The following is a 12,674-nucleotide window of genomic DNA, read 5'->3' as shown; positions in this document are numbered from 1 at the left end:
TTCTGTGCTGTTGTTCTTTCTTTCACATTTTCTTTTCCCCATGTAAAGATTGTGTTAGAAAAGGATTACGTGAAATATAAAGTAATTGTTCAGTGGGAGCCTTTTGCTATGTAAAGAATTTTCTAATTAACGTGTTATTACCTTTCTGTTTGGAAATCTTTTGGTGAGAGACGCATTTCAAGTTCTTCATGCCACGATAAACTAGTTTTGAAACACAGTCTGGTTCAAAAGCAGCTGTCTTTCTAGAGCTTGCTTATTGAATACATGAAAACTGAAGAAACATTTTTTCTCAGCCCCAAAACGTATTCACTGTACCAATGTGATAGATGTACGAGAATTATGTAAAAGTGGTTAACAGCTGCCACAAATATTTCACAAATATTTACCTGTTACGTTATCACTGTGCAAACTGTTGGAGGAGGCACAAATCAAGCACGAGCTGACGGGGCAGATGAATATGCGTTGTACAATTCCCAAAGAGTTTTCACGATTTTTAATTCGTTACATTGAAATACAGTAGTTGCAGAGCTTTTTGCTAAGAGTTGTCTTCTCTGAAGTGTAACTCCACAGTCTCAGTCTAGGTGAAGGGGAACAGCTGCAAGTCTCACTCATCTGGATTTGGCTGCCTAGAGCTACGTAGCATGCCTGGCTGTGCACACAGGTGAGAGAGAGCAAATGTCTTCTTGGTTCGCTTCTGAGTGTTCACTGAGTCCATGCCAAAGACATTCAGACATCGGTGCACAGCTCATCCAGAGTTCTAGGCTGACAAATAGGAATGACAATAAATATTTCAGTTAAACATGGCGATTGTCAGATCAGTCACTATAATTAACAAAGTCCAGCTTAGTGGCATTGAGGGAATTTCTCATTAGCTGATACTAGACACATGATTAAACTGCTTTGAAATCTGTGTTTATTATCCTCTAAAAATATTCTGTTCGTGTGCAATACCACTAACATGTTGGGTGACTAGAAATAACCGCTGTGTTTCGTAATAGCTTGTTTCATAGATCAGTGTTCAAACGTTGATTCATATCGGTATATTAATGTTCAAAAGAACATGCAATGTATAATGTAATTTTTTTCTGACTTTGTAACTTTTTTCTTATTTATATTTAAATATAAAGATGATGTGCAATCTCAACAGACAGCAATAGCATTTTTGTATATTCTTCTGTCCTTCAAGATCATTTAGATTTACATCCTTCTGAAACTTTTCTCATCTTTCTCATTTGTGTAGAGTGACTAATACTGGAGAACTATATATTTAAAAAAAAAAAGCCTCAAGGTGACTTCACTAAAGATCCTAAAGAAAAAGCACTCCGCACCTGATGGAAAACTGTATCTTGATGGCCAAAACCACAGTGCTTTCAGAACTCAGTTTATTTAATATATACAATGAGGACTTCTGAACACATAGAAAAATAAGTTCATCAAACGTGATGCGGGGTTGGTAGGGACCTTAAAGATCATCTAGTTCCAACCCCCCTGCCATAGGCAGGGACACCTCATGCTTTGAAGGAAAAAAATAATAGAAACAGGAAAACCTGAAACACAGCGATGAACTCAACTTCCACGTTGCTAAAATAAAATTAAAATTAAAAAAATTGGTTGATACAACTTTGTTTATGGAGTCACCTCATCATGCACCCAACACCAGCTAAAGAGAAAAAGCCAACTTTGAAATGATAGAAAGGTGCAGGCACAAAGGTCTGGGTTTTTTTTGCATTTTGTCTCATACGGAATAGCTTTGTGTTCTGACTGTTAAACTGAGTGAAGAAAAAAGAATCCGGGAATAATTCAGAAATTAAAGTTAAGATTCTGGAAGTTCAGTTAAATACTGAAAAGCTCCGTAGAACTTGCTCTGTTAGTTGAGCTGCTGAAAATATAGTTGGTATGCAGCAAATGTGTTTTAGTGCAAAAGCCAATGCTGTTTGTTTTAGGAAAGAAAATGTTAGACATTCTGTTCCTGAGATGGAAGATGTTTACGCACCAAATGCAGCATTTGCTCCAATTGTTCCCACAAGAATTGAGGCAAAGCACTTTTTCAGCTCAGGTACTTCTTGAACTTTGAATATGTTTTATGACTCCCTATTATGTACTAGAAGATTGGTATATGATATGAAGGCTGTACTTACGTTCATAGTCTTGTTTTCCCCATGTTCAGAGGAAAACTCCTTATGTTCTGTTCTATGATTTTTCTCAAACACAAACTGTTGTGCTCCCTTCGTAAATTCCAAATTTCTTTTGTCTTTTCAGCACCTGTCCGATCAAGCTTTAAAAAGAAAATAATTTTCTCCGCTTAATGAAGGCAAGGTGTACAATTCATTGCTATGGCAGGTTATTTTGCTTGTTGCTTGAATAATAAAAGCTAGATTCAGCTCGATGTAAGCTGTATTTAGCTATCATAGAGGATTCACAGTTTCTAAGGTCCAAGGTAAGGTGCAGTAACAGCTCTTCCATTCTATACCAGAAGTATTTTAGCTCTACCGTGCTTTGGCTTCAGTGATTCAATTTGCAGAGATAAACAATTCTCTGGAGGTAATATAGCTTGTCATTATTTAATAATTATTTAAAATGTAAGACTCTAGGCCACGTGAGTGTTGTGGTTGTCCCCTAATTCTTCAGGGGCTGGCACAGCACCAGGTTAAAACGCCCAACGCTCTGGTGTCTCAGACTTGCAATTTAATAGCTAACCTTTTCTATACTTTTAGTTCTATTTAGAAGTGTCCAAAATTCCTTTTTTTTTTTTTTTTTTAGCTATAAAAGCCTTCTGGCACTGAATTACATCTATTTCTTGACTGAAACATATCTGCTCTATGCTAACATCATTATCTAGGAATGATTTCTAGAAGAGGAAGTGAAGAATAATTAAATCATTCCTAACTGAAGGAAATGCTTCGCAGAACTATGCAAATTCCAATTTGGCCAAGATGCTGCGGTTTCATATTCTATTTCTGGGAAGGGCAGAGGGAGAAGCAGTTATTTTTGGAGCGAGGTTCTGGCTCTAATTTTTCTCTCTTGCCTCGAGATGAGCGCGTGCTGGGACACCCGTGTTCAGGCAGGAGCGCGGTACCTGCCGTGGTCTGCTTCTAACCGTGTCCTGCTGCGAGTGCTTGTAAGTTACGCTTCCCCCCTTGCTGAAAATGTCATTTGCTGGGGCGCTTGCCCAGATCCCTGATGGGGGGTATTTTGTCAGGATGCATGAGGAGGGCTCAGACCTAGCCTGAAGCAGTGACTTCTCTGCCTGGTGAGTAGGGCAGTGTAGAGCTGGCATAGGGCAAAGGTAGGAGGGGAAGTACCTGCTTAACCCTGCTGCTTAGCCTGGAAGAAAGCAGGATTACGTTTTGGAGTCCAAAAAAAAAATGAGATTCCTCTGTGAGTGCTCAGCAAGAGTGTCTGGGGGGAGCCTGTGGACTGGGCACAGCCCTGCTGTGGCTTTGAGGCTTGCAGATTTAGATTTTCCCTTCTTTCCATCTGCAAACCTTTTTCCCTTCTTTCCATCTGCAAATCTCACTTTTACAAGGATTAAGGCAAAACGCCTGGTGGGGTGGGGGGAAGTATCTATTTTTATGTGGGAATGTGTGCAAATACGTTAGTGATGTGTAATTGAATTATTAACTGGAAAAGATAGAGTTGGAAGAATAGTGCCACAACTTCTGCCATTTAGGGAATCAAATTGCTAAAATGAGTTATGTATTCAAGCAATCCGTTTAAAGGGAAAGCTGTAAAAGTAGGACATATGTTATTAATTTTAAAGTTACATTATAATAATGAAGTATAAATAGTGAACTTCAGTGATTTGCAAAAGGTACCAGCCTCGTGTCTCTCCTAAACTGGTTGATTTATGTGCTGTTTGCTGTTTTTGAGAACACAAAACAATTAATTTATGTGTGAAAAGAACAGTGAATTAATCCTAGAGAGCCCTGGAGCCTTTAAAGACCTGAATCATATGTTGAGCTCGTTTAAAACTTGCATAAGAAATTAATGTAGAATAAAGCCCTTTAATTTGAAAAGTGCATCTATAGTAGGTGTCCCTAGGATATCTTCTGGATCATTCTTCAGAAAGGTTAAGGAGGACTTTATTTTTTTCTTTCTTTCTTTTTTTATATTCAGTATGTATTTTCCAGTTGCAGCTCAACATGGTGCATTTCAACTTATAAAGAGACAGAGATTTTAAAAAGAAATGGGGAGCTTTTTATTCACCTTCCACTTAATTTCCTTGCTGCCTTGCCAGTCCCAGCTTAATGAATGTAATTGCTACCTTTGATGAAAATACTATTATCAAGATCACACATTACATTGGAAAACAGTTTTTCTTTAAACACAGCTACTGCAGTCTCTAATTATGCATGTAACAAGTGGCTCCTGAACAAAAGAGCATGTTGTCTACAATTGCTAGGAATTGGAGCAAGGCAAATTTGAACAAAGAACAGATTAGATTTGCTCCATGCTCCACAAAGCCCATTCCCCTGATTAATTTCCTGCAAAAACTAAAACAATTCTCTCTTAAAAGAAACTAACCCTCATCTCCAGAATGATCCATATGCCATTTGTGTCAATCTATATGATGATAATGGCTGCAGATTTAAATTATTAACTATTAGATGTAGTAAAATAGGAAAGCTCTTTTATAAACTTACCTTTTCATATGTAAATAAGCGGTACAAGGACTTAAGGAATAAGGAACAAAAACCTGACTTTTCTGTGGAAACCAGGAGCCAGAAAGCACCCAGTAACTGAAAGTCCGAATTGTGTGTGCATAATCCAATTATTTTGTCAGTTTACCCTGTGCTATGTATTCTGCACAGGCGCTGCAGTGGGAGTATCATCTCTCCTAAAGGCTGTGTTGGTTTTTCCAAGAATGACATATTTGAGGGCTGCTTCCTCCCTGTATGTGTGTGCACCTTGAGTTCTTCTGAGAATGATTTCATTGAATTCTCTAAACAACAGTATTTAATGAGACAAAATCAGAGCTGGAAATACATTTGCTATTATTCCAACAGCCAGCAAGACAGCAGTAAAATTTTGAATTAGTAATTGGTCACTGATACAATTCTGCAAGTATGGATTGAATTGTTTTTTGTGTGTGTGTTACTAATACAAGGAATCAGTCATAGTAATTTAGAACATCGTATTGTTTTTCATTTTTATTTGTATTGATCTTGGATTCTTAGCTGTTTCCCATTGTACATGATGCATATAGAACCCAGTTATGTGGATAAAAGAAGAAGTTCTGCTTAAAAGCACTCCAGGTTAGGATCAGGTATGGACTCATGTAAACCCTTGTCTAGATAAATATTTTTAAGAAAAATTGGTAAGCAGAAACGCTGTAGTGGTAAAAAAAAAAAAAAAAAAAAAAAAAAGCATTCTCTTGCTTGCTGTAGTGAAAATGCTTTGTTCCTGTGAGTAAAGTCAGATTAGTTGTGTAGGAATTGGTCCTGCAGGCTGTAATGGGTGGTGGTGCCTGTTCAGTGCATTTCTCTGCCAGGCAGGATCCAAAGCCCCCCTTCTGTGTGATGCACACTACAAGCAGTGGTTCAGTTAGCCTGGGTTTGAGGTTTTCGGAGGAAGGTGGTTTAACAGTGTCCTTTCTGTCCCTGTCAGCTCTGCCATACACAGTAACATATGTGAAGTCTTCCAGTGGCCAAAGTCGACAGTGCAGTCAGTGAACAGTGATGTCCATTCATCCCCTCACTCAGTGCTGAAACAGGTAATACTAAACATTTTCTCTGTCATAAGCCTATCAAAGATATGAGGTGTTGAAGCTTCTGTGTAGTTTTAAAACATAGTGAGCTATATCTTAATAGGATTGGTTTATGAGCTTGAAATTTAGAGATTTCTAAGACACTGCTGAGAAATCTCCAGGCTTTGCAGCTGTTGCCTGCACTTCCAGTCCTGTTCCATAAAGCATCTTCTCTTCACCTGCGGTGTATTTTCATGCACGGCCGATGTGTGCAGCTCCACCCCCTGCACTGTTCTGAAACGTCTGCTTTAGAGCTCTCTTAGAGTGGGTAACTCTGGTCTGCTTGAAATAGGTGATGCTCCCTGTGCTGGGATGACTGTATTATGCAGGGGAACACAGGACCGTGAGATGCAGCACAAGAGAAATGACTCTGAAATTAATGATGTGCAGTGGCCAATAATAGGTTCCTCGCTCTGAAGCTATTTCGCAAGAGATAATGATGGGGGGAAGGAAAAGTGATACCAATTATATTTTTCAAATGAATATTAATTGTGAGGATTTTTCCAAGTATCCAAATGAATGAGTATCCAAGTCCCTTCTTCTTCCTTGGGACTCATCCTGCAAGGTCCTGCAGCCTCTCATTCAAATCAGTAGGGGTTGAAAACCATGTGGAAATTTCAAGGAACAAGTTTGTGAGTGCCCTCAGTACGGGCAGACTTTGCCAGTGCTGGGGAATTCAACACTGCTGGAGCTGCATTACATACAGCCAATTTGCATGGGCAAGCAGAAGCTGCCTCCTGCAGCCTGCACGGCTTCTCACACTTCTCTTTGGGGCTATGGCAGGACTCAGAACTACTTACACGTGGCCATGCTTAGGAATTGAACACTATTTTTTTTAAGCATAGATAGGGGTGTTACTGGCCAGGGTAAAATGACTTTACCAAACCTACAAGTGCCCAAGTCTTAACAGCCTGTTTCAAAAGTTGAGTTGTGCCACGTGGGGCCATGCATCCCACTGAGTATTGCAGGACTGAGGCTGCTGAGCTCTGGTGTCTCCTCCAACATGCAGCAAACCGTAAGGAGCTTCTCTCCAAGGGGATGTGTTGCATAGAGTGCCAGAAGGGGAAGATGTAAGATGGCAGAGGTCTGGTATGTATTAGCAGCCCACAACACCTTTCTGCATAGCAGCTTTCAGGGTCTTGGTATTTTTGCCAATGCAGACATCAGGGAGACAATCCTACCCCTGGTATACCTGTCATTTATCCCTTCTCAGTCACTATCACAGTTCTTCCCAGTTTGCATTACTTGCAGAATCACAGAATCGTCTAGGTTGGAAGAGACCTCCGAGATCACCTAGTCCAACCTCTAACCTAACACTAACAAGTCCTCTACTAAACCATATCACTAAGCTGATAATACAAAATCTTTAAAATCTGCACTTAATACAAAATCTTTAAAATGCACCCTGCAGACAAAAAAAAAAAAAATCATAATTTTCCATGAGGATAGAATTAATCAAGATGTAATTATGACACCAAATGAAATTACTTAGAACATCATAAAAATCTTGTTCATCTCTCATCTTTAAGAAACTGAATAAAAGAAAAATTAAATCCTTTCTGTGGAAATGAAAATCATTTCTGTTTCCAGATGCACTTTTTTTGAGTGTTTCAGATACCCTGGGTTTTCTGATGATGGGACCACTGCAGAGCTTGCACTGGTGAAAAAGAAACCTAAGAACAGCCTTGCATTTTTTAGTCTTCTAACTGCAAATATCCATGACAAAAAGAGGAACATGATTATAGTCGCTGGCTGGGGAAGCTGGAGAACAAAACCAATATATTTAGAAAATCCAGAATTACTTGTGGTTTAGTTCCTTGTCCTCCCTGAAACAAATGTCAAGTTGAAAGTAACCTCATGAATTTGGGGAAATGTATTTGTGTACTTTCCTGAAGAAGTGTGAGGCTGTGAGCATTTTTTTCCTTTCCAAAACTAATTGTTGTTCCCTGCAGTGGGTGTTAGTTTCTTGTTTTACTGTAGCATTTAAGACAGCACGCAGTAAAAAGGCTGCCTGGAGAACAGACGTGGTACTTTGGCAGCATAAATATTTATCCCTCCATCACATCATCTCCCCTTGTCTCACATCATCCAGCTTCAGAATTTTAACACAATTACCGGGGTAACCCCCAGATCCATAAGTGTTCTTCCAGGTAATTTGATGTGGCGCCTAATAATGCATATTTTTTGCATAGATATTGCCTGGAATACGCATTAATTCACATATGGCCTCCCTCACAGCCCCGCTGCAGTAGCATTGTGGAGGTTCGGGAGGCATTTCCCTCAGAGCACAATGCGTGTGGTGATGGCTGCGGAGGAGCTCCAGCCTTGTATTTGTCAGCATTGGTTATTTTGTATAGGCAGATCAAAGCACGAATGCGCAAGCTCCAGGCCCGAAGTCTGCGCGTGGTGCCACGATGAATGAAGAGCAAACAGCCTAATTCCCCGGGGCAATCTCGCGTTTCTGTACAAAGTCCTCCTCAGGCAAATGGTGGCACTGCGCCCTCCCTTTGCATGGGTCCCCGTGACAGCAGGCTGTCCGTGGTGACCGCAAACTGGGATTTAAGTGTTATGTAGCTTGTGGTGGGGCACGGGGAGGTTTGGGATGCCCCTTTGAGGGAGAGGGGCGTGAGGGCAGTGGACAGAAGAGGATCAGGAGGCGACCTTTCCATGCAGAGGGGACAGGGAGGTGATGTCTCGTGAGCTGGTGCCAGGCCCAGTCCCCTTCCCCTCTCGCTTGAGGTCTCAACATAATGCAGAGGAGGGAGCAGACCTTACATTTGCTTTAAATGATCACTATCCATTCAGTGCAAGTGGAAAATGAAAAAAATTAGCTAGTGCAAGGGGCTGCAGAGCTCCAGCGAGCCCGTGCCTCTGCCAGCCTCCCGAGGCTGAGACCGGGCCTGCTCAGCGCACCTCCGCTCGCACGCACGGCCCGTTTGTTTCACGCTCCTCTCCACCTAGATGTATGACACAGAAAGAAGGAAAAAGTAGTTCAGGTTTAAACTCTTATCACTAAAGTGAGTCTCCCTCTACATTAAAAAACTATCCAGACACTGTAACAGGAATGGGTTCAGTTCTTATGTCATAAATTTGTGTGTGTAGAAAAAAGACTTATTGGTGAATTTAGCAGTATTTTTCGTTGAACTGGCAGTTGCTAACCATTACACCAGTATTTATTTGATTCTTAAAGAGCACAAAAGCATGGACTACAAATAAAGAAGATGGAGTAATAGCTTTTGACTGGACCACTAGCTTTAAACTTGAAATGAAGTGTCCAGTTTTGAGTTACTGTGTCCAAATGCCATTTGTACAGTTTGAAAAGTGGGGGCATTTTTCCAGCTTGTCACTGTTAGCTGTAGTTCATTCCAGTGAATGATATCACTGAAGGAGCAGTTGTTCTGCTATAAGTACTTCACTCATGACTGGAATGTATTAAATGTATTAATCTGTGCCTCAGAGTGTAATTTAGGGAAGCCCTACATTTGACACATTCTTGTACATCCTTATTTTATTGCCTTATCCTGCAGGTAACAATGTCTCAAAAGCAAAGATACCAGATGAAGTTAAAATTACATGTCACAAAATATTATATGCACTTTTGTTGCTCATTTCGCTGTCAGAATTACAGATTTTCAACAACATTAGTTTAAATATGTTTATGACTTGATTTACACCTCTGATGTCAAAATAAAATCCAAGGCAGGAATCCAAGGTTTCAAATGATGCTGGAGGTGAAATGAAGCCGTGAGAGGAACGTCCCCATCCTCACAGCTACATCTTTAACGACAAACCTCTGTCACAAACAGCACCTAGGCCAGCCAAGGATAAAAAGCGGGGGTTGAGTTATCCTGGAGAGTATTTGTCAAGCCTGCTTTAAGTCAGCAGAATAAAAATGTATTTTTGAGGCAAGGTTAGAGCTTATGTCAACTAAGTGAACTCATAAAGCATTTATAGCCACCTCGTGACTATTATGTATCATAAATTTGGAACAGTCTTAATCCATAAGTGTATAATTTTAAGGTACTTCAAGATACCCTTACTGCCTTGTATTTTCAATGTAGCAATCACCCGTGTTGCTGTTAGCAATTAAATAAGTACATTATTAGCAGTAATCAATGCCAGTTTGTCAACTGAATTATGGGTTATGCACCTACAGAAAGAAAAAAAACTGTACTGTTATCTGAAACAGGTGTGGGTATGAAAGCCCTGGCTGTTTTAGGCAAGTACCCAGGGATATGCAGCGCTGTGCTTATCAGCCCCGGGGCTCCTGGCAGCTACCGCAGCTTACTTTAAGTAATTGGACCAAAAGTACAATGCAAGTGATTATGTGCTGCAAACTAACTTGCCTCTCATTCCTTTGTGTTATGAAAAAAGCGTTTAGTGGCTGGAGCATCCCTTATTTATGTTTAATGAGAGATCCACTGGAACAGCTGAAGCGCATGGGAGCCAGGTTTGGTCCCAGATTATGCCAGCGCCGCGCTACCAGCCAACAATATTTACTATAAACACACCCAGGCTTCTTTTCTTTTATTGACTTCCGTGTCTTCCTTGTATACATTTCAAAATAAATATCCAGAGCTACCCACAGATTTTCCTACGGGGCCGAAGAGCCTTCGCTATGGAGCGAGGCAATTCATAAACGTGGAAAACGGCCCCGCTCCACCTGCAGGCATCGTTAGCTGGCAATGATGGGGATGATAGAGGAGATGGGAACAGTGACTGAACTCCGACCTTATCGATCGAGCCACCTCCACCCAGCTGAGTTGCTGCGGCCCAGTCAGCTGAAAAGGAATTTAAAGGGCAGTCGTCTTCCCCGTTCAGCCCTCCTGTCATTAATAACGTTTTCATCCATGACAGTGATAAACACGCGGTACTTGAGGAGAGTTTATTAAGGTCAGTCTATAAATAAAAATTAAAATTTAAAAAAATGGGTTTACACAGATGAACAGATGGATGAATAAAGTGATTGGTAAAACAATAAATATGAAAATAGACAGATGGATGAAGTATCTGGCAGTGATCCTTTAAAAGCCCAATGCCTCAAATACCAGCAACATTATACCAGACCCTTCTCTCCCCTCGGATAAAAAACAGATTTAATGAAGCTGCTTCAGAACTTATAGGTTTCGTGGATCTATGGCCTGACTAATATTTTGTCATTTAATGCCTATTCTCCAGCCTGATAAAAAGGATTGCAGCCATTTCTCTATGTCAGGTATATAACTGAGTGCTACTAAAATTTAAATGTCTCATCTGTCCTTGGATTTAAATACAGATGGCCTTAAACCTCTGAGTTTTTCTTAATGCACGATGGTATACAATACCTTGGCTGACTTCTTTTATCATTCTCAAAGAGACAGGGGGTTGTATCTCTAGTGGAATTCAGGCTACCAGGAAGTGAATATTCTTCATTTCCAAAATCTGAATATCACTCAGAAAAATAAACCCCAAAAGCCCAATAACATTTCAGCTCCATCATTTGAGGAATACTGGCAGGTCTTTATGCTTTATAAAACACAAGTCCACTTGATCAAAAATTTCCTGGGAAATCATGTAAGGACTTGCTATCATGCAAGTTAAATTATAAATTTTATCCTCGGGTTAGCGTCGTTTAAAAGTGATAAGAAGCTATGAAAGGAGAAAAGTTCATTGCAATTTTGCATAATTTTCAAAGCGTTTGATTCTGTGTGGGCTGTAGGTTGCTGAACTTGAGTGGCAGGGGAGCATCGTTTAGGGAAACTTGTACAATAAAGACTTGACTCAAATTCAAGGCCTTTTAATCTTTAAGTTGCTTTAAGTTTGCAACATCTAAAAGAACCTGAATTGTTGCTTCTGGTTAAATATTTCAAAACCATTACTTAGATCATTGCAATAATTGATCCTTTAATATGCCCTCATTCTTTGATGGCAATGCAGCGACATTAACTTGCATTAAGCAGGCCGGAGTCACGTGCATCATTGTTTGCTGCAAATGAAGATTTTGAATGCTAAATCTGAACATCAGCTCAGGACTCTTCCAGCCTGAGCATGCCATCAATTTCCATGAAAAGTGGCTGCCTAAGTGAAATGGATGAGAAGAGAGGGTGCCCAGCGCCTCACAGAAACAGCGAGGCTCTTTGCATGATTTGGTCCTTAGGAAGCAATTCAGTCTAATAATGAAGAGGTGATGGGGCACAAAACTACTGTTAGTTAAATCCAGGTTTAACTGGAATAAACCAAGAGTATTGCAGGTCCCTAATGAACAATCAGAAAGGTGGTTAGGATTGTGCAGAGCAGCTGTATTACTTAAAAATAAGCAACAGTTAGGGGAATAATGGCTTTCAGACGGTTGCTGAGTCGATTACACTGAGAAAGGCTGAATGACAGGGAGGAAGCAGAAATCCTTCCATCAGCTGTCCCCACCCAGCCTGGCACTGAGAGGCCTCAGCAGGGGCGTCAAAACATTTCTAAACAGAAACCTGCATTATTTGGATGATGAGATCATGTTCAGCAAAGCGGGAATTGAGGCTATAGGAATAATGTGGAAATAAAAAGGATGCTTTTGATGCTCTCTCTTGCAACATGTCTTCGTTTCCCCTTAAGACTCCTGGAAAGTTTTAGGAAGACTCCTCTAAAACTGTGACTGCACTCAAGGGATTTCAGAAGACTTGCTGGGTGCTGCCACTGGCTTGGTGAACCTGGTGCAGAAACGGGTGAGTAGGAATGGGCAGTGGGAAGGGAACAGTGTCAGGCCTTTGGTGCCTTCTGCTTTCTGTTTGCCAGTGAGCATAACAGTCAAGATTTCCTATGTTAGGAATGTTATCTCACTGTGCAAGTACACTGGAAATACTCCTTCAATTTTTGCCGTCCTCCTTTGTTACCTAGTCTCAAGGTCTCATGGCTTTCGAGGCAGAAGCTGTGGCCATGACCTTTTACACATTAGGCTGGC

At 40.6% G+C, this 12,674-nt stretch overlaps 1 long non-coding RNA gene across 1 annotated transcript in view; it reads left to right on the top strand.

Annotated features, from left to right (window-relative positions):
- The first annotated feature begins 2,862 nt into the window (after positions 1-2,862).
- LOC118248733 (uncharacterized) overlaps positions 2,863-12,674 on the top strand; it is a 12,759-nt gene continuing 2,947 nt past the window's right edge. Inside the window, exons 1-3 of the long non-coding RNA XR_004778850.2 lie at positions 2,863-3,118; positions 5,608-5,713; positions 12,329-12,438. This is a non-coding gene — a long non-coding RNA (uncharacterized LOC118248733). The remainder of the gene's footprint in view (positions 3,119-5,607; positions 5,714-12,328; positions 12,439-12,674) is intronic.

This window comes from Cygnus atratus, chromosome 7 (assembly GCF_013377495.2).
Source record: "Cygnus atratus isolate AKBS03 ecotype Queensland, Australia chromosome 7, CAtr_DNAZoo_HiC_assembly, whole genome shotgun sequence".
NCBI classification, from domain to species: Eukaryota; Metazoa; Chordata; class Aves; order Anseriformes; family Anatidae; genus Cygnus; species Cygnus atratus.
Note: the sequence above shows the minus strand (reverse complement) of the source record. Positions and strands in the feature narration are given on the sequence as shown.